Source organism: Tursiops truncatus, chromosome 11 (assembly GCF_011762595.2).
Source record: "Tursiops truncatus isolate mTurTru1 chromosome 11, mTurTru1.mat.Y, whole genome shotgun sequence".
Lineage (NCBI taxonomy): Eukaryota > Metazoa > Chordata > Mammalia > Artiodactyla > Delphinidae > Tursiops > Tursiops truncatus.
The window spans coordinates 55,220,799-55,240,928 of record NC_047044.1 but is presented as its reverse complement, the minus strand read 5'-3'; the positions used below and the strand labels follow the sequence as shown (position 1 = coordinate 55,240,928).

The 20,130-nt window shown below is 37.5% G+C and overlaps 1 long non-coding RNA gene across 1 annotated transcript in view; it reads left to right on the top strand.

The window, feature by feature from the left end:
• The window catches only part of LOC141275790 (uncharacterized), a 32,995-nt gene extending 31,004 nt beyond the window's left edge, over positions 1-1,991 (top strand). Inside the window, exon 3 of the long non-coding RNA XR_012324082.1 lies at positions 1,935-1,991. This is a non-coding gene — a long non-coding RNA (uncharacterized lncRNA). The remainder of the gene's footprint in view (positions 1-1,934) is intronic.
• The last annotated feature ends 18,139 nt before the right edge of the window (positions 1,992-20,130 follow it).

Genomic DNA, 20,130 nt, shown 5'->3' with positions numbered 1-20,130 from the left:
TACCCAATTCCCTACTTAGATTTCCTTGTCTCATCTCTAGTACATACTACATTCTTATTAAATGTGTGCTTTTATTCGCTGACCGATTTCAGTATCCACAGGATAAAACTGAAACTCCTTAGTACAGCATGTAAAGTCCTTCACCATTTGACTGAAATTGCTGTCCAGAGCCTCTTCTCCTTTGATTTCATCTCATACTCTATGTGTCAGCTGAAGCTATAATCTTGCAGTTCCTTACACACTAGTCTCTTGGCCTAGAATGTACACATCTCACCCCTCAATTGTTCGAAGGCTAATCTTCAATACCTAACCCCGCTTGGCTCACATGCCTCTCTAATGTGAATCCTCCCATAATTTCCATGGTAATGACTTGTCCAACACACTTATTTTGGTAGAGTTTACCTTCAAGTGATTTCTTCAGCAAAGAAGAATGGAAGGTAAACTTGATTCTGTGAATATTGAAGATATCTATGCTGTGTTCATATCTGATTGAGATCAAAAGTAGATTTAGATAATTGTGAAGAAAACTTTTTGCACAAGAGGTGATTTTTTTTCAAACTTACTTATATATTTAGTGCAATTCCAATTAAATAATAAATTTAAGGAGAAGAATAAGGGAAACATACATAGCCTTTTGTAATATATGTATATCCCAAAGCTGATATTACTATATTTTTAATTGTAATACATTGTAAAATCACTTATTATAAAGAAAGGAACACAATTCTTTATAAAGTTATTTACTTTTATGTTTGCCTCTCCATTCTAGACTGGCAGACACTTGTTGACAAAAACTTTGTCCTATGGTTTTTTCTAAACATAGAGCATTGCTATAAATAAATGATTCAAATAATAAACTATAAGTAATAAGAATTAACATTATTTTTGACATACTCAATATCTTCTCATGGTCATATTATCTTAGTTCAGATAAATAACTTAACAGAATGGAGAAACATCTAAGAGTGAAACTCCTAAGTTATGAGTCATGTCTGAAAATTTAGAAAATTCAGAAGTAGCTTCATCATAGATTCTAAGCATGATCTTTTTACTCTTTGGAGACTATAGCAATATCATTTCTAAATAACTACTGAATATTCATTTTCTTATACCCTGAGACAAAAGGTGTCTCTTTCATAGGTGTGTTAAAGAAAGTGATTTAAAATATATTACCTAGCTTTGAAGAAAATATAATCCCACATCTTGAGATTTCTGATGACAAGCAAATAGTGAGAGGGAGTGGGTTCTGACATTAGACCACATTCAAGAATTAAAAAAAAAACAACAACAGGGAGATATGTCCACAGAGGAACCACGGTTCAGATGGGGAGAGACAAGATGCAGTGTCAAGATTTAGCAATTTCAAGTATTCAATTAGGAAAATATATAGGTAGGTGACATCCAGAATTGTGGAGACAATGATCTCATTACTTAGTTTATATAAATATCTCTTATGCTTGTTGTTAATCAAGCAGCAAAAGTAATATACAGGAAACTCAGTGTTCAAAGTCAGAATGGTCAGAAGTTGAGTAGTTTTCCCCTGGGCAACAGAGAACCAGCTGTTGAGAAAGGGTTCAAGGGCAGCGCTCAGGGAGTTCAATCTTCAAATGCAGTCAAGGGAACATATAAACACAAGTTCATAAACTGTAACTTATTGATATTATATCTGATTTTTAATGTTATTTTATGAAGAGTTAAGAATCGACTTGGAAAGTAATTTGACATTTTTCTTCTCATGATCATGTACATGACCACAGGGAAAATTTAGTGGATTTAATCATCTATGTATTTTATATACTTACCTTATTGTCATAGTCTTGGCTGTAATTTTCACTTTTCTCCAAATCCTGTTTTTAGTCCTCTCAATGTAATTAACTCTAAGTAAGTTTCTATTAAAAATTACTCACATGTGTCAAAATTTCTGTTTTTTTCAGCTTCAAATTTCATTTGGAGGTGCCATGGAGATTAAACCAAATTTAGAACCCCAAATGATTGCCATAATAGAAAGGTAGGAGTAGAAAACAAAATATATACTTCAATTCTCAGTAAAATAAAATATAAATACGAGATTTTCCCAGACATTTAGACAGCATTTAATGTGCACGCAGAGGCATTACTCGACATAATTCATTTAAACCAGGATTCTAATAGTATAAAGCAAATCCATTATACACACATGAATATTAAGACACATTAAAATTTAATTAATCTGAATAAGTTATTGTATCCTATTTTCTATCTATATTGTTAGAATGTTCAATATAAAAAAATTAAGAAAATTATTGAATATGTTCACACATATTAACTTGGGATTAAGAAAACTTCAGCTTCCATTATTGTCAATGAAATTTTTTTTTCCTATATTATGCTACCATTCAATAAATTATAGACTACAATCTCATTTTTATAACTGAAATGCAGAGGCCCAGAAAGAAGAGTATGCTGAGAAAAACATTCAGAAGTCTCTGTTTTATTTTATCTTTTCTGGCTTGGAATTCAGATATTTAATAAAAATAAATTTTTTTGACATTGTTAACTATTGAGCATATCCTATTTAATTAGCTATTTGTGTTTTATTCACTGACTGCTAAAAGAGAATCAATGAGCAAATGACCAAGATGAGACACATCTTTGTGGGCCCCAACAGGGGGACAGAGGACAATCATGGACCAAGTGGCCCTTCACCAATACCATGAAGCCCAAAAGCCCCTGGGAACTTAGCTGCTACACTGGGGAGAAGGAGCAGGAGGGTAAGCATGCTCGTTTTGACTATGTTTATCTTGAAATGCCTGAAAAATAAAGTTGACTAGGTTTACCTGGAAAAAAAAATTTTTTTTAATTAATAAATAAAAGAGAATCAAAAGAAATATAAGACACCATATAAAGCCTTTAAAGATTTATCTTCCTCTTCTTGATGAGGCAAGGTGAACTCCTCAGTATCCCCTCATTGCCTTTAATATAAAGTCTGAGTCTTAACATTAATGATATGTTGCTTCAATCTCTTTGCTCTAGATCTTAGAGTTGAAAATGCAAGTGACTAGTCCAAGTAGAGTCAAGTTGTAAGCCTAGCTGGAGTGCAAAATTCATTGTTGAGTCAAGAGGGAATGAAGAATAAGAAATAATGTGAGACAGTTAAAGACCAGATAATGCAGAGCCTTGAATTTCAATATGTCCTCCAGTGTCCCATAGGCAACAGAGAACTATTAGAAAGAATATAGTTTCAGTTATGCTAGATGAATAAGTTCTAGAGATCTGCTTGTACAACATAGTGCCTATAATTAACAATATGGTATTGTGCCTTTCAAAATTTGCTAAGAGGATAGATCTCATGTTAAGTGTTCTTACTGCCTACCCTCTCCAAGGAAACTTTCAGAGGTGTTGGATATATCTATTACCTTGATTATGGTGATGGTATCGTGTTTACATATGACCAAACTCATCAAATTGTATGTGTTAAATATGTACAGTTCTTTTTATATCAATTATACTTCAATAAAGCTGTTATATTTAAATGCATTTTGAAATATAAAACATGCTGTCATTAATCTTCTTTGCCGTTTCTAACTTTTTAAAAAAATAAATTTATTTATCTATGTCTGTGTTGGGTCTTCGTTGTTGCACGCAGGCTTTCTCTAGTTGCAGCGAGCAGGGGCTACTCTTTCTTGTGGTGCGTGGGCTTCTCATTGCAGTGGCTTCTCTTGTTGCGGAGCACGGGCTCTAGGCGTGCGGGCTTCAGTAGCTGTGGCATGCGGGTTCAGTAGTTGTGGCTCACGGGCTCTAGAGCACAGGGTCAGGGTCAGTGCACAGGCTTAGTTGCTCCGCCGCATGTGGGATCTTTCTGCACCAGGGCTCAAACCCATGTCCCCTGCACTGGCAGGCATATTCTTAACCACTGCACCACCAGGGAAGTACGCCTTTTCTAACTTTTAAGTTTTAAGTGTAGCCATATATGTATAGATGTTACATGTTCAAAATGAATGAACTGTGATGACTGCCATTTACCACACAACTGGGCTGCATGCATGTAATGAGGTTGCAGGTTTTTTCGGAGGAACTTCAAGTTCACGTGACTACTTGCCTTTCTTTTTTTTTTTTATTTAGAGCAGATACCTGTGGAATATCTAGTTTATTTGGTATCGTTTTTCTTCTTCCATAATGTCTGTATGTCTAGATTTTGTCATTGGTTTTAAAGTCCTAGTCCGATGTACAAATGTTGAATGATTCTAGTCTAGCTTTGCCCTTTGCCAACCATGTGGCATTGGGAAAATTACTTTATCTCTCTGAACATGAGCTCTCCAAACTGCAAAAATAGGGTTCTTTACCCCTTTCATAGGAATTCTGTGTGGATGATACAACACATGTAGAGCATCTAGCAGTATGCCTTATCGATTTTAATTTAATCAATAGATAATTCACTTTCCCATCCCCTTTCTTTCTTGTTATTTATATTTTCCATCAAATATTCCATGTCTTTAATTTTTAATTGAAAAAGACGTGCATTTTATGAATATTTCAAACCAGTCAGAGAACTTTTTTCCTTCCATGTACCTATTAACAATATACAGCATGTCATATATGCTCTTTGACCTCTAAAAGCTGTGTTGTCATGGCTGCCTCTTTGCTGCCAAAGACAATTTGTGCTGGGCTATTTGCATAAATATAGTCCCCTGGAAAGTCAGCATGATTTAAAGACTGGTTTTTAAACATTTGAGTTTTTATAATAAAATATACTAATGCAATATAATTACAGATTTGTGACTATCCAAAATATACATGTTTTCTCTGCTTTGTCATCTTTTTCTTCTTTCTCTTAAAACCTAAGAAGCTAATTCAAAAAAACTAATTTACAAGAATAGCTGAAATTTCCAAATAAGAAGTCAGAAAAAATGCAAATGTTATTTCTCATAATATTACTTTCCTAAAGTTACACTACTGCATAATCCACAATTCATTTAACTGTCTAGCTAATAATTTATAGTAATAGCTATGTGCTGTGTTTGAATAAAATTATTACATTCGTACTTCTCATATTTCTGCAACTTCAAATTTTAAACGATCTAAATTATCATTAGCTTTTCCCCGTTTCCTGGATAACACAACATTTTTTTCCAGCGAAGGTGAAGAAAAATGGAAACAGATTTACAGTACTTCTCTTTCATGTAGTTATTTCATTTCATTTTCTTTTTTAAAAAATGCAATCAGCAGAAGTTTTCCTATTTAGGAATTGTAAGTGTTGACTACCATCAGCCTTTCTCCATTACCTCCTAAAGCTATTCATTCCAAATTCCGTTGCTGAACTGCAAAAAGAACTGTCACATGTGCCCCTAATGGCAGTGAGTTTCCTTCCTTTCCATTTTCTGTGTATTTGTGTTGAATGGAATTTAGTATGCTAGGTCCACTGACCATATCCAAAATGATGTGACTGTCAGTTCAGTGAGAATACTGATTCTTCCTACATGGAAAAATGTGCTTGAATGGTGGTACTGCTGTCACCACTGCTATTCAACACTGAATCCCAATCCTGATGCCACCACCATCATTGTCCCAGAAAAGAATTGTTGTTTCCACAGCCACCACCATCAGGGATTTTACACAGTCCATGTTTCTTTAGTCCCCAATTCAGTGTCTGGGAGAGAGGCATCTGCTTAGTGGAGTCTAGGACTAGTACCTTTGCCTCAGACACAGGGTTATTTGTAAAGCAAATATCTGGGTTTTTTCAGGTTTTGTGGTAGGAGAAGACTCTTCTCATCAATATGCATACTGAGGAATTGCTCAAATAACAAAGGGCAATCTCTTCACACACATCAGAACCTCCAAGAAAGCAAATATCTTAATTAAGGCAGATTGAGTTCCCTCTCCTGTCTCTGTCTCTCTGTCTCCCTGAGCCTTTCCTCTTTCTCTCTAACTCTTTTAATTACAATGAGTTTTAATAACACTATGATCCTCCATGAATATGAGTGGATTATATAACTGGGGAAGTAGGAGGAAGTCCAACATTCAGCCCCTGATGAAAGTTGCATTATTCAGTCCAGATTTACCATTAACGAAGCTGATACCAATATCTTACTTTGAAACCTATATCTATTTCTCACTTTATGCAGAATCTATATGAAGGGAAGAGTGATGACAATTAGCACACCTCAAAACCCAATACACTTATTGCTTGAACAAGGAAGTCAAAGCATTTTGGCTTTTAACTCAGGAAAAGATATACAGAAGCAGCCCCTCATTAGAGTTGCTATCCCATACGGTAGCATATGGCCTTGTAGTGCAGAAATTGGATTTTCCCTGTTTTCCATATATGTTTACTTTTATCAAAGTTTCACGTAAATAAAATTTACCCTATGTATATACATGTATAAAATACATTATATATATATGTATATATATATACATATATATACATATATATATATAAAATCCCAATGTATTAACTGAAAGATATTCCTTTCTAAGAATCGGTGTGTTCTCTCTAGTCACAGTTCCCACAGTTCCTTATGGAAAAACTGGTGATCAAAAGTTCCTTGATGTGGCTGATCCCACTGGTTGGGTAGCACAAATTCCATTTGCAAACCAGTTCTGTCTTGTTAATTCCAACTATAGTGGCATCCCTACCTTCTCTTGAGTTAAAAATGGCCATTTGTCCCAGATATAACCAATAAGTTATCATTGAAAGTATGGGGTTCATGGGATCCTGAGAAAGCTTTTGCTTTATTGATAAAAGACTTCACGATCTGGCTGGCATTTCTCCATTTTTTTTTTAACATCTTTATTGGAGTATAATTGCATTACAATGTTGTGTTAGTTTCTGCTGTATAACAAACTGAATCAGCTATATGTATACTTATACCCCCATATCCCCTCCCTCTTGCGTCTCCCTCCCACCCTCCCTATCCCACCCCGCTAGGTGGTCACAAAGAACCAAGCTGATCTCCCTGTGAGATGCAGCTGCTTCCCACTAGCTATCTATTTTACATTTGGTAGTGTATATATGTCAATGCTACTCTCTCACTTCGTCCCAGCTTACACTTCCCCCTTCCCATGTCCTCAAGTCCATTTTCTATGTCTGTTTCTTTATTCTTGTCCTGCCCTTAGGTTCATTAGAACCTTTCTTTTTTTTTAGATTCCATATATATGTGTCAGCATACGGTATTTGTTTTTCTCTTTCTGACTTACTTCACTCTGTACGACAGACTCTAGGTCCATCTACATCACTATAAATAACTCAATTTCGATTCTTTTTATGGCTGAGTAATATTCCATTGTATATATGTGGCACATCTTCTTTATACATTAATCTGTCGATGGACACTTAGGTTGTCTCCATGTCCTGGCTATTGTAAATAGTGCTGCAGTGAACATTGTGGTACATGACTCTTTTTGAATTATGGTTTTCTCAGGGTATATGGCTAGTATTGGGATTGCTGGGTCATATGGTAATTCTATTTTCAGTTTTTTAAGGAACCTTCATAGTGTTCTCCATAGTGGCTATACCAATTTCATGCCCACCAACAGTGCAAGAGGATTCCCTCTTCTCCACACCCTCTTCAGCATTTATTGTTTGTAGGATTTTTGATGATGGCCATTCTGACTGGTTTGAGGTGATACCTCATTGTAGTTTTGATTTGCATTTCTCTAATGATTAGTGATGTTGAACATCCTTTCATGTGTTTCTTGGCAATCTGTAAATCTTCTTTAGAGAAATGTCTATTTAGATCTTCTGCCCATGTTTGGATTGGGTTGTTGTTTTTTTTGATACTGAGCTGCATGAGCTGCTTGTATATTTGGGAGATTAATCCTTTGTCAGTTGCTTTGCTTGCAAATATTTTCTCCCATTCTGAGGGTTGCCTTCTCGTCTTGTTTATGGTTTCCTTTACTGTGCAAAAGCTTTTAAGTTTCATTAGGTCCCATTTGTTTATTTTTGTTTTTATTTCCATTACTCTAGGAGGTGGGTCAAAAAGGATCTTGCTGTGATTTATGTCATAGAGTGTCCTGCCTATGTTTTCCTCTAAGAGTTTTATAGTGTCTGGCCTTACATTAGGTCTTTAATCCCTTTTGAGTTTATTTTTGTGTATGGTGTTAGGGAGTGGTCTAATTTCATTCTTTTGCATGTAGCTGTCCAGTTTTCCCAGGACCACTTATTGAAGAGACTGTCTTTTCTCCATTGTATATTCTGGCCTCCTTTATCAAAGATAAGGTGTATGGCCTCCTTTATCAAAGATAAGGTGTATCAAAGATAACCAGATTATCATATGGTTTTCATCATTCAATTTGTTAATATGGTGTATCACATTGATTGCTTTGCATATATTGAAGAATCCTCACATTCCTGGGATAAACCCCCTTGATCATCGTGTATGATCCTTTCTTTTTCTGTTCTTCTTCTGGGACCCCTGTTTAATGTTGTCCCAGAGGTCTCTGAGACTGTCCTCACTTCTTTTCATTCTTTTTTCTTTATTCTGCTCTGCAGTAGTTATTTCCACTATTTTATCTTCCAGGTCACTTATCCGTTCTTCTGCCACAGTTATTCTGTGATTGATCCCTTCTAGAGAATTTTCAATTTCATTTACTGTGTTGTTCATCATTATTTGTTTGCTCTTTAGTTCTTCTAGGCCCTTGTTAAACGTTTCTTGTATTTTCTCCATTCTGTTCCCAAGATTTTGGATTATCCTTACTATCATTACTCTGAATTCTTTTTCAGGTAGACTGCCTATTTCCTATTCATTTATTTGGTCTGGTGGGTTTTACCTTACTCCTTCATCTACTGCATATTTCTCTGTCTTCTCATTTTTTTTTTAACTTACTGTGTTTGGGGTCTCGTTTTCACAGGCTGCAGGTTCGTAGTTCCTGTTGTTTTTGGTGTCTGTCCCCAGTGGGTGAGGTTGGTTTAGTGGCTTGTGTAGGCTTCCTGGTGGAGAGGACTGGTGCCTGTGTTCTGGTGGGTGGCTCTGGATCTTGTCTTTCTGGTGGGTAGGGCCACGTCTGGCAGTGTGTTTTGGGGTGTCTGTGAACTTAGCATGATTTTTGGCAGCCTCTCTGCTAATGGGTGGGGTTGTGTTCCTGTCTTGCTAGTTGTTTGGCATGGGGCATCCAGCACTGGAGCTTGCTGGCCGTTGGGTGGAGCTGGGTCTTAGAGTTGAGATGGAGATGTCTGGGAGAGCTGTTGCCAATTGATATTATGTGGAGCTGGGAGGTTTCTGGTGGTCCAATGTCCTGAACTCGACTCTCCCACCTCAGAGGCTCAGGCCTGACAACAGGCTGGATAATCAAGACCCTGTCAGCCACATGGCTCAGAAGAAAAGGGAGAAAAAAGAAAGAAAAAAAAATTTCAAAAACAGTAAATAAAACAAATTATTAAAATAAAAAAATAAAAGTAATTAAAAAAAAGAAGAGAGCAACAAAACCAAGAAACAAATCCACCAATGATAACAAGCCCTACAAACTATACTAAGATAGACATAAAAATCAGAAACTAATCAGTAGCAGACAGCAAATCCCAAGCCTACAGTTGCTCCCAAAGACCACCACCTCAATTTTGGGATGATTCGTTGTCTATTCAGGTATTCCACAGATGCAGCATACACCAAGTTGATTGTGAGGATTTAATTTGTTGCTCCTGAGGCTGCACAGAGAAATTTCCTTTCTCTTCTTTGTTCGCACAGCTCCTGGGGCTCAGCTTTGGTTTTGGCCCCACCTCTGTGTTTAGGTCACCCTCAGGCATCTGTTCCCACCCAGACAGGATGGGGTTAAAGCAGCAGCTGATTAGGGAGCTCTTGCTCATTCAAGCCAGGGGGAGGGAGGGGTATGGTAATCATAATTGGAATGTGGGGCGAGCCTGTGGCGGCAGAGGCCAGCATGATGTTGCAACAGCCTTAGGAGCACCATGTGTTTTCCCGGGGAACTTGTCCCTAGATCACGGGAGCCTGGCAGTGGCATGCTGCACAGGCTCCCAGGGGGGTGTGGATAGCGACCTGTGCTTGCACACAAGATTCTTAGTGGCTGCAGAAGCAGCGTTAGCATTTCATGCCTATCTCTGGGGTCTGAGCTGAGAGTCGTGGCTCATGCCCAATCTCTGGAGCTCATCTAGGCTGTGCTCTGCCTTCTGTGGGCAGACAGGGAAGGAATCCCATCTCCTTGCGGACCCTGAAATAATGGTCTCTTGCCTCTTAGTCAGGTCCAGACTTTTTCCCGGACTCTTGCCTTTTGGGAAGTCTGAGGTCTTCTGCCAGCATTCAGTAGGTGTTCTGTAGGAGTTGTTCCACACATAGATATATTTTTGATGTATTTGTGGGGAGGAAGGTGATTTCCATGTCTTACTCCTCTGCCACCTTGAAGGTCCCCTTTCCTTTCCTTTTATTATTGCTGGTAATGCACATGTGGAGCTGTGGCTACCATTTTATAAAGCGGAAGGATAGCATGAAGAAGAAAAACCAACATGTTTAAGATAGTAAGGCACTAACATAGAAAGATCCCAGTTCCTTGAATACATTGTTTAACAGCTGGGTAAATAACATCTAGTTTTATGATGTATTAATTTAACAGTAAATGTCTTTATATTTCATGTGACCATTAGTCATATATTTTGTTAATTGAAACCAAAGCATTCCCCTGACACAGAGTAAACATGATATCATACAAAAGGTAATAAAATATTTATTATTTTATTAGAAGGGACTATTTAGTATAAACTTTAGAAATCCCAGTGAAATAATCCTATCACACAAAATTCAGGATATTTCTTTAGAGATAAAATTGCTCCTATAGTTTTATTGCCAGTGTGTTTCTTGTGCAGACAGTATTTAATGTACTGTGGCTTTTGTCTATGTAAGCTTATTTTCCATTATTTTATGCTGGTCACCAACTGCATGGAAAAATTCACATTTCTAATTAAATTGTTTACTTTTATTAGTAGACATCGTATCTTTTATATTCAAGAGTTGATGTTCATTAGTCTCTTGATTACAATGGCATCTTACAGTTACTCCTTTGAGGGTTGAAGTCTGATTTTGCAATTAATTAGCTGTTAATCCTAAGCAAGTTATTTAACTAGAGCTTTATAAATCCATGTCTTAAATTACATCTTGGATATTTAAATTTTTAGGCATATACTGAAGCTTCTCTAGCATTGCAATATCCTAGGTTTCCCTCAAAATAAAAGCACTCTATTTCAATAAATAGTTTACAATATTTTTTGTTTCTCATAGATTTTTAAACTCTTGACTCCATAATTTTCTCTTTAGAGGCAAGAAAAACATTTAAAAGAGTATCTACTAAAATTTAAAAAATTGCAATATAGTCGAAAATATGGTTGTAATTAATAAAAAGGGAAAATAATTAATTTATATTTATTTAAAATTATATATGGAAGTCAGTGTGACTGACAGGAAAGACACACAGAATTTATGCAAAATATGAGTTTTTCCTTCTACTGCCCTCAAAGACTCAGGCATACAGATATTTAGTTAACCTTAATACTTACTGTCCTCTTTAAAAAGAGGGAAATCTGTAATGCATTTTTCAGAGAATATTATCTGCAATAAATGTCATTTAAAACGTAAGTTTGATGGTAATATGTATGATCATATTATTTAAGGTACTTAGTGAAAAACATGACTCATGTATATCTGAGATGTTTAGAGGGGCTTAACAGGCTGTTTGTAAACTGTTTTCTAAATCTTAGTGAGTTTAAAAAATACATTTCTATTTCTATCTTGAATATTGTCATTTTGGTCATTGTAGTATTTGCTGGGTATTTAGAATTTCAGCTGGCTTTAATTTTTTGGTGGTGAAATAAATAGCTACTCTTTCCTCTCTTACTGTTTATACATATTCAATACTAAATTATTTAAATTCAATTTTAATGTGTGATAATTTAAGCAGATAAATTAGGCTACTCAGGATGAAATCTGATTACATGAACATTGAAAGGTAATATCATATGCAGCTTGGTACAATCTATAAAATAATTCTTTATAAAGGAACTGAAACTTTAATTACACGTGTATATCATTTTATATTATTATCTAAATTGTTATACTCTCCTTTACATACAATTCTAATTTAGCTTTGGTCTCATTTAATGTGTCCCACATTCATTTCTTAATGTTCTTCAATTTTAAATTTGGGTCTTTGTCATATATTAGTATTAATGTTATATAGGCATGCATTTATTTTTATCTACCTTATTCCCAAAAGATATTTAATATTACCATAATGTTCTTTCACAAAGATATTGAATAATAATCAGAGACCACAGGGATCATTTGGAACTATAATAAAGATTGACTTCATTTTTGATGTTTGATTCCTGACAGCTTTCAAGCCCCACCATTTTTCCTCCACATTTGGTGAAGCTGGTAAATTAAGCCTGGGTGCTCTCTCTTTTTGTGCTTATAGGATATTCAAAGTATGTAATCTCTGGCCCATGTATAACAACCCTCACTCAGTTCCACTCCCTGACCATAAAGCAGAGCCTGTCTTCATTTAGACCATCTTGGGACGTTATCCTGCTCTCACCCCAGAAAGCTTCATTATATAAGTAAGAAACTTTTTTATACCCTCTTGGGGTGTGTGTCTGTGTGTGTGTGTGTGTGTGTGTTTAGCACCACCAGTCTCAAGACCTGAACCAAATGCCGAGTGGGGTGTCCATCCCATCTTTGTGTGTTGGTTACACCAGTTGGCACTCTAAGCAGTTTGTCTAGGTAGTGATCACTAGTCGTCATTATTTTTTGCTTTGGTTTGCTGCCTTCTGGCAAGCATTTTCTTTGAGCTGTGCTTCTCTGTGCTGGATTTGTGAGTCCTACTGAGCACAGATTAAAAAACTATGCTTGAAGTTTCAATAATTGACATTTAAGGGCAGGAGTATGAGACCTGGCCCTCCTTAAAGTGACCCTGACTTGAGTGTCTTGGCCCAGACTATCTTTGTGTCTTAGATTGAATCAAGTATCTCAGTTCCAGTATAAGCCATGACTTATGCTAGGCTCAGGAGAACAACTCTTACCCTGTGACCACTGTTATGTGTCTAAACCCCCATTCTATAGAGTACGTAGAGGGAAAACTGATATTCTTTGCAACACATTGCTCCATTGGGTGTTCGCTTGTGTGGAGGAAGAATAGTTGCCATGTGGTATGTTGAGGTCACATTCCTAAAAGCAGATGGCTACAAAATGCTTCTGCTGTTGCTGATGCTTATGCTTCTGTGGTCAAAGAAAAGATACTGTTCCTTGGGGTGTTAGGGAAAAATACCCATGGCACCCCTATGGCACAATCACAGGGTTAATTCAAACTGGGGGTCCTTAAACCATATAAAGCAAACACTGCCACAAGGGAACCCCCTAACCCTCATGATATTGAGTTAAGGTTCTCTGATGGAAGAAACTTATAAATGTACCCAGGGTAGAAAGAATCCCCCCACTGGAGTAGAGCTAGTAACAAAGACGAAGAAGAAGGAAGGGGAGGGGAAGAAAGCAGATGAAGTAGTAGTCATTGCCTACACATAGAGTAAGGAAACAAAGAAAATAAAAGAGGCCCCAAATTTGACCCATTTGAAAATCCAAAATTTACTAAAATAATTTATACAAAAAAAAGGATAAAACAGCACTGATTTGGCTTTTATGCCACTACAACGTAGGTTCTGAATTAACTTCTTTAACATCGGCTGAAATGCACCAAATGGCAAACCTTAATAGCCTTAACTGATACTGAAGCTCAAGTTACATTCATACCTGGGATACCACTAAATTTAAATAAGCTACCCCTATTCTCTTGGGGGAGTTACCAAACTTAAAAGTCTCACCTTAACTATTGTAGCTATTGCCTTGCCTAAAATACCCCATGGTCATAGCACCTATTACCCTAAAATATCCCATAGTGAGCACGACATTCTGATCCAATGAGTAATATATTTAAATTTTTAAGTCTTGGCACTTAACAATCAGCTTGACAAAAATGGGATCTGCCATAGACCTCCCCCTGTCCCTACCCAATTAAAATAGTCAATATGATTCAATATAAATTAAAACAGGCCTTCAAGGATTAAAACCCATTATAAAAACTTATTTTGATAAGGAGTGATTTTCCCCACCATTTCTCCATTTAACAGCAGAATTTGGCCTGGTTTTAAACTTGGAAAGAATGAATGGAGTCTCCTTGTGGATTTCAGCAATCTTTATACTGTGGTTTCCCCCATTAAGTCACTTATATTAAATATTATTGAAATTCTTGACTCCATCCAAGCAGAAACTAATAAATACTCTGCAGTCATAGATTTGGCTAATATATTCTGTTCAGTGTCTATTTCAACAGACTCTCAGCTGCATTTTGCTTTAAGTTCAAAGAAATATAATGCACTTTTGGGAATATAATGCACCTTGGAGTACCTCAACATCCCTGCCATCTCATACAATCTTTATAGAAAAGAATTTAACCCTGTTCAACTTTCTCCAGGAGTATAGTTATAAAACCACATCAATGACATCATTCTCCAAGGAGATTCATTTGACGAACTCATTCAGGACATACAAAAACTCACAAAGGAGCTTTACCAAAAGGGGATGGGTCATTGACCCACCCATAGAACAAGCCCCCAAATCTTCGTTAAATTTCCAAAAATTATTTGGTCAGTCAAGTGTTGCTCTGTCACTGACACAATCAAGAAACAAATATTGACTTGCTCAGTACCAGTGATGTTAACATAAGCTGGACATCTTTTAGGCCTTTTTGTGTTCTGAAGGTAATACCTTCTCAATTTATAAATTTTACATAAATCCATTTATGAAGCTACTTGCAAATCAGCCCACTTTGAATGGAGTACTTTACTAGAAAAGGCTCTAGAATACATCCAAATTGTAATACAATAGGCACTCCCTTTAATGCCTCCCAGACACTCCTTTACTGTAGAAGCTTTAGTAACCTCCTCTCATATCTCCTGGAGTAACTGGATCAATCATGACGTCAATGAATTTCCCTTGGACTTCTGAAGCATAAAGTGTCATGGACTTCTGCACTACACACCATTAGAACATCAGTTCTGGCTGTGTACTGAGCTCACATAGGCTCTAAACCTATGAAGCTCCATATCCAGCTGCTCATTATGCCTTTGGTCATGAAAACAGCACCCACCAAGGTCTCCTTGATAAGATAAGAAGGATACCCACAAGATAGTGCTAAATCTGGGTTCTCTGACATATCCTGGCTGCAGGGGGAATGGTCTCCTTTGTCGGGTACCTGGTGCTGTAGGTGGTTACTCTCTCTCCCACCCCTCTATTTGGAGAGACTTATGGAATGAATTGAGTGAATAGCAAAGGGAGTTTTATATTTTAAGTATGGCAGCAATATCCTCATATGTGATACAGCTTGCTGGAGAGCTGCTGCTTCTTACCCCTTAACCATAATATCTCTGATCAACCATGAAACCCAAGGGCTAGTACAATTGGCTGAACTTCAGTCAGTGATCCTAGCACTGGATTGGCCCGCGCCCCATCTGTATGTTTTTATAGACTCTTTGGCCATTGTCAATGGGCTGGCTATCTTGTCCAGTCAATGCCAGCAACAAATCTTTAGCCAATATTGCTGCCTTTGGGATAGAGTTTTTGGAAACTCTTGCCTCACAGATACTCAAAATATAATTCCAGAGCACATATATCTCTACTAATACAAAAACCACTATGCAAGACCTCATCAATATACTCCTCAATCCTTTCTGAGTTTAGATATTATTGAGAGTGACCAGGGCACTCATTTTACTTCTTAAAATATATGTTGTTGGGCTCTTAAGTAAGAGATGCTAAGGACTTTTCACCTCCCTTGTCAGCATTGGGCTACAGGTCTCACAGAGCAACAAAATGTCTCAGGTTCAAATTCAGTTAAATTAAACCTGGCAGGGGCTTCCCTTCCCTGGTGCTGCAGTGGTTGAGAGTCCGCCTGCTGATGCAGGGGACACGGGTTTGTGCCCCGGTCCAGGAAGATCCCACATGCCGCGGAGCGGTTAGGCCCGTGAGCCATGGCCGCTGAGCCTGTGCGTCCAGAGCCTGTGCTCCACAACGGGATAGGCCACAGCAGTGAGAGGCCCGCGTACCGGCAAAAAAAAAAAAAAAAAAAAAAAAAATTAAACCTGGCACATTTTAGTCATCAAATATCAAGATGTATTGAAATAGAGTCTAATTTCCATTTTTGATGTTTGATGGCTGACAGATTTCAACCTTTACCACTCCCCCTTCACCTTTTGCTCCCCATCTGAGCAATCTTATAAGATATTCTGGCTGCTCTCTCTTTTGGCACCAGCAGCAAGTTCAAGCCACACAAGTCATGCAAGATTTGTGGGAAACCTCACACTGGGCCCACCCTAATCATCATAAAAGATGAACCGGTCTCCTTTCCCTACTATCTGAAGTCATGTTCAGGCCAACTTTGAATGCCACTTTGTTCTTCCCAGAAAGACTTAATTCATTAATAATGCTTTAAAAAGATTTATTGAAGTATAGTTGATTTACAGTGTTGTGATTAATCATGCTTTTTATGCCTTATAGGTGAATATGTGGTGTCTGTTTTCATCTTGACATCTGAACCAAATTTTGATTAGGTTGATCTATCCTACTTTTATGGAGTGGTTACAATAGAAACATTGTGCATCAAATGTCTTTCTATTAGAGAGTGCAAAGAAAAAAAATCAGCGTCCTCAAAATTATTTAAGGCAGAAACCACAGTGGTTACCTGATCATCATAACAATTACAAAGATTCCCACATTACTAAAGCACTGATTGTTATTATAGATGAGTATTTCTACCCGAAGGGATAAAATAGGATGTTTAACAACAACAACGACAGAGTGTTATTGCCTTTGTGGTATTGCCTAGAACCACAAAAAATATGCTTGGAAGAGAAAAAACAGTTTGCTGGTGTCCTGTTCTACATTATTAAAGTCGTTGGTTTTTATTTTATTTCTTACTTCGGTTCTAAGTGCATTATAAAAAAATTTGGAAGCATTCAGTTTTTTCTTTCCAATTATTGTAATGAGTGCAAATATGATACTTGCACAACAATCACTTCTATTAATAAATTTCTGACCCTTAGAATTACTTACATGCATATCATTTGCATGTCTATCTTTAGAACCATTTCCATCTACCGATTAATCACTAATCAACTGGTACCCATGGGAACTTGATAGCAAAAAAGAAGAGGAAAAAAAGTCAAATGAAATTTACTTTTAACAATGGAGAAAATACAATGAAACCATGAAGGCTGTACGATTAAAAACCACGTTTTATCAGCTACTAGAACGTTTTGATTCACAGATCAGGATAAGAATAATGCCCCACCTCCGCCCAAGGAGTCTCACAGTGCAGCGATCAGTACTATTTTCTAGTTATGTATTTCTTCCCCTAGTATGTCCAGGAATGTGTGGATGCTTAAGAGTGTCCCAAAAGATAGTCTTGCTGGTTTTTGCCTCACCATGCTGAGAAAGGAACTCACATGAACTAAGAGGCTTCCTCAGTTTTTTCCCAGAAGCAGCTTGTCCTAGAATGAGCCCCTTTGAAGAGTCATTGAATCTTTTGTACTACAGCCAAGTTTAGACAGCTGAAACCCATACAGATTTAAGGCATTCGTTTGCTGCAGGACCATTAGCCATGCTCTTACATCGCAGCATCTGTTGGAACTACAACCATGTTGCAAGATGAAGTCCTCAGGCAGGCAGTCTTCCAGTACAGGCCATTTCCTCCCTCTCTATTGTGAAATGATGCTAAGATGACAGGAGTGTTTCAAGATGTGAAATAAAATGATTTCCCCCACTTCAGGGTGATGCTCAGCCAAGTGGCACCCCATACCCAAACTGACTTAAATTCCTAATACTAAAAACAAACTCTGGGGCTTCCCTGGTGGCACAGTGGTTGAGAGTCCGCCTGCCGATGCAGGGGACGCGGGTTCGTGCCCCGGTCCGGGAAGATCCCACATGCCGGGGAGTGGCTAGACCCGTGAGACATGGCCGCTGAGCCTGCGCGTCTGGAGCCTGTGCTCCGCAACGGGAGAGGCCACAGCAGTGAGAGGCCCTCGTACCGCAAAAAAACCCAAACTTTGGATTTACTCAGACTGCCACATTTTCAGAGTAAAGTTTGTCCACTAACTGGATTAGGTGAGGTCTCTGACCCAGAATAACCATCTTTTTTCTACTAGTGCAGTACTAGTTCTGTTGCTCGTGTCTCGTGTCTCTTTCTCCTCCCAGAGTTATTTCTTTTATTAATTTTATGGGCCTATTATCCTTCCCACCGCAGTAGACTGTAATAATTTAGAATCTCAGGGAGAAGTGGTGAGAATATATAATCTTTGTCTTTGTGTTCCGCAGCAACGAAGACTCAAGGCAGACAAAAATAAATAAATTTAAAATTTTTTAAATTTAATAAAAGAAGATAACGGTAGCCATTCAAAATCTCACTACACAGTGAAACATTATTAACTGAAACGTGTTTCTATCCATGCTTTTTTTTTTTGCGGTACGCGGGCCTCCCACTGTTGTGGCCTCTCCCGTTGCAGAGCACAGGCTCCGGACGCGCAGGCTCAGCAGCCATGGCTCACGGGCCCAGCCGCTCCGCGGCATGTGGGATCTTCCTGGACCGGGGCACGAACCGGTGTCCCCTGCATCGGCAGGCGTACTCCCAACCACTGCGCCACCAGGGAAGCCCCCATGCATTTTTTTATACATGTATTTGATATCATAACATATTTGTAATTCAGAATCCTGCTTTATTACTCAGAATTATAGCCTATGTATTTTCCTATCATTAAAAAGGTCAGTGTACATCATTTTAAAGGATAAAATTATGTCTTGCCAAAATTAAAAAAAAAAAAATGTTGTGCATAGATAATCCAATCACCAGGTGGAGAACTGGATTGACTTCTAAGGCATCTCCCCTGAAATTCTACAGCTCGATCCTCCTGACAACTTGGTGAAGAGAGCAGAACCATTTAAGAGACGTATTTTTCTACCAAATTATTAATTACCGAGACACCAAAATATGAGTACCTGTGAAATGCTTCAAGGTCTGATTATGATATTTATGTAGATTGTCCACTGATTGTTTTAGCCAATCATCTAGAATAGTGGTTTTCGAATTATGCCTATGGAGTCAGATGACCTGGGGTGATGCACAAGGAGCAGGGGCACTGCAGGAGAAAGCTCCAGTCCCCCTCCCTCCACTAATTAATACAAGTATTACTTTATTAATGAAATATATTGGATTTGTTGGCAATATATTTCATTTAAAAAACAGTTTCCTCAATGGAAAAATAAAGAGGAAAGGAAGGAAGAGGGAGAGAGAAGTGGGGGAGGGAGAAGGAAAGAACAAGGGGAAGGAGAAAGAGAAGAAGGAGAAGGACAAAGCAAAGAAAGGACGAAGCGAGGGAAGAAGGAAGGTAGGGAAAAAGGAAATTTATATGCACTAGTCGAAGCAATTCAAGACATAAGGAAGAACAGAAACTCTCATAAGTTTGCCTGAAAAATGATGACTGAGAAATTAAAACTACTTCATACATATAGTTCAAGTAAACATGTAAATAGGGAGACAAAAATAAATGTTCCACATAGGAAATATGTATATACTTATACTTATCTTTTTGTAAATATACGAATTGATAGCCCAGAACACATTTTTATCTAGCAATTGTTTCCAAGCACAATGTATTAAGGAAAGAGAGTAAATTGGGGGAGATAAGAGTTAATTGTCTTTTCTAACTGCTTATTCATTGTTAGAAAAAAAAGGAATATGTACTAAAAAGGAACATGCAGAATGGATAAGGGCAGAGGGTTTCTAGAACTTCTGTGTACCAAAGAACCTCTTCAGGGTAAGGTCACAGGAATAGAAGATGCCAGGACAACTGGCTGGAGTTCAGAGGCAGGGTAAGGATGAGGCAAGAAGTAGGGCATTATGTCACAGGTGTTTATATAATCTATCGATTGATTGATTTGTTTCATTAAGGTTTAACAGATACAGTGAAATGTACAGATTTTAAGTGTAAGTCCAATAAGTTCAAATATGTATAAGATGAAACTAAAACTTTCTCAAAATTTACATTTCCATCATGTGTAAATATATTTGTGATAAAAGGAAACTCTGTTATTTGGGCACAGAATAACC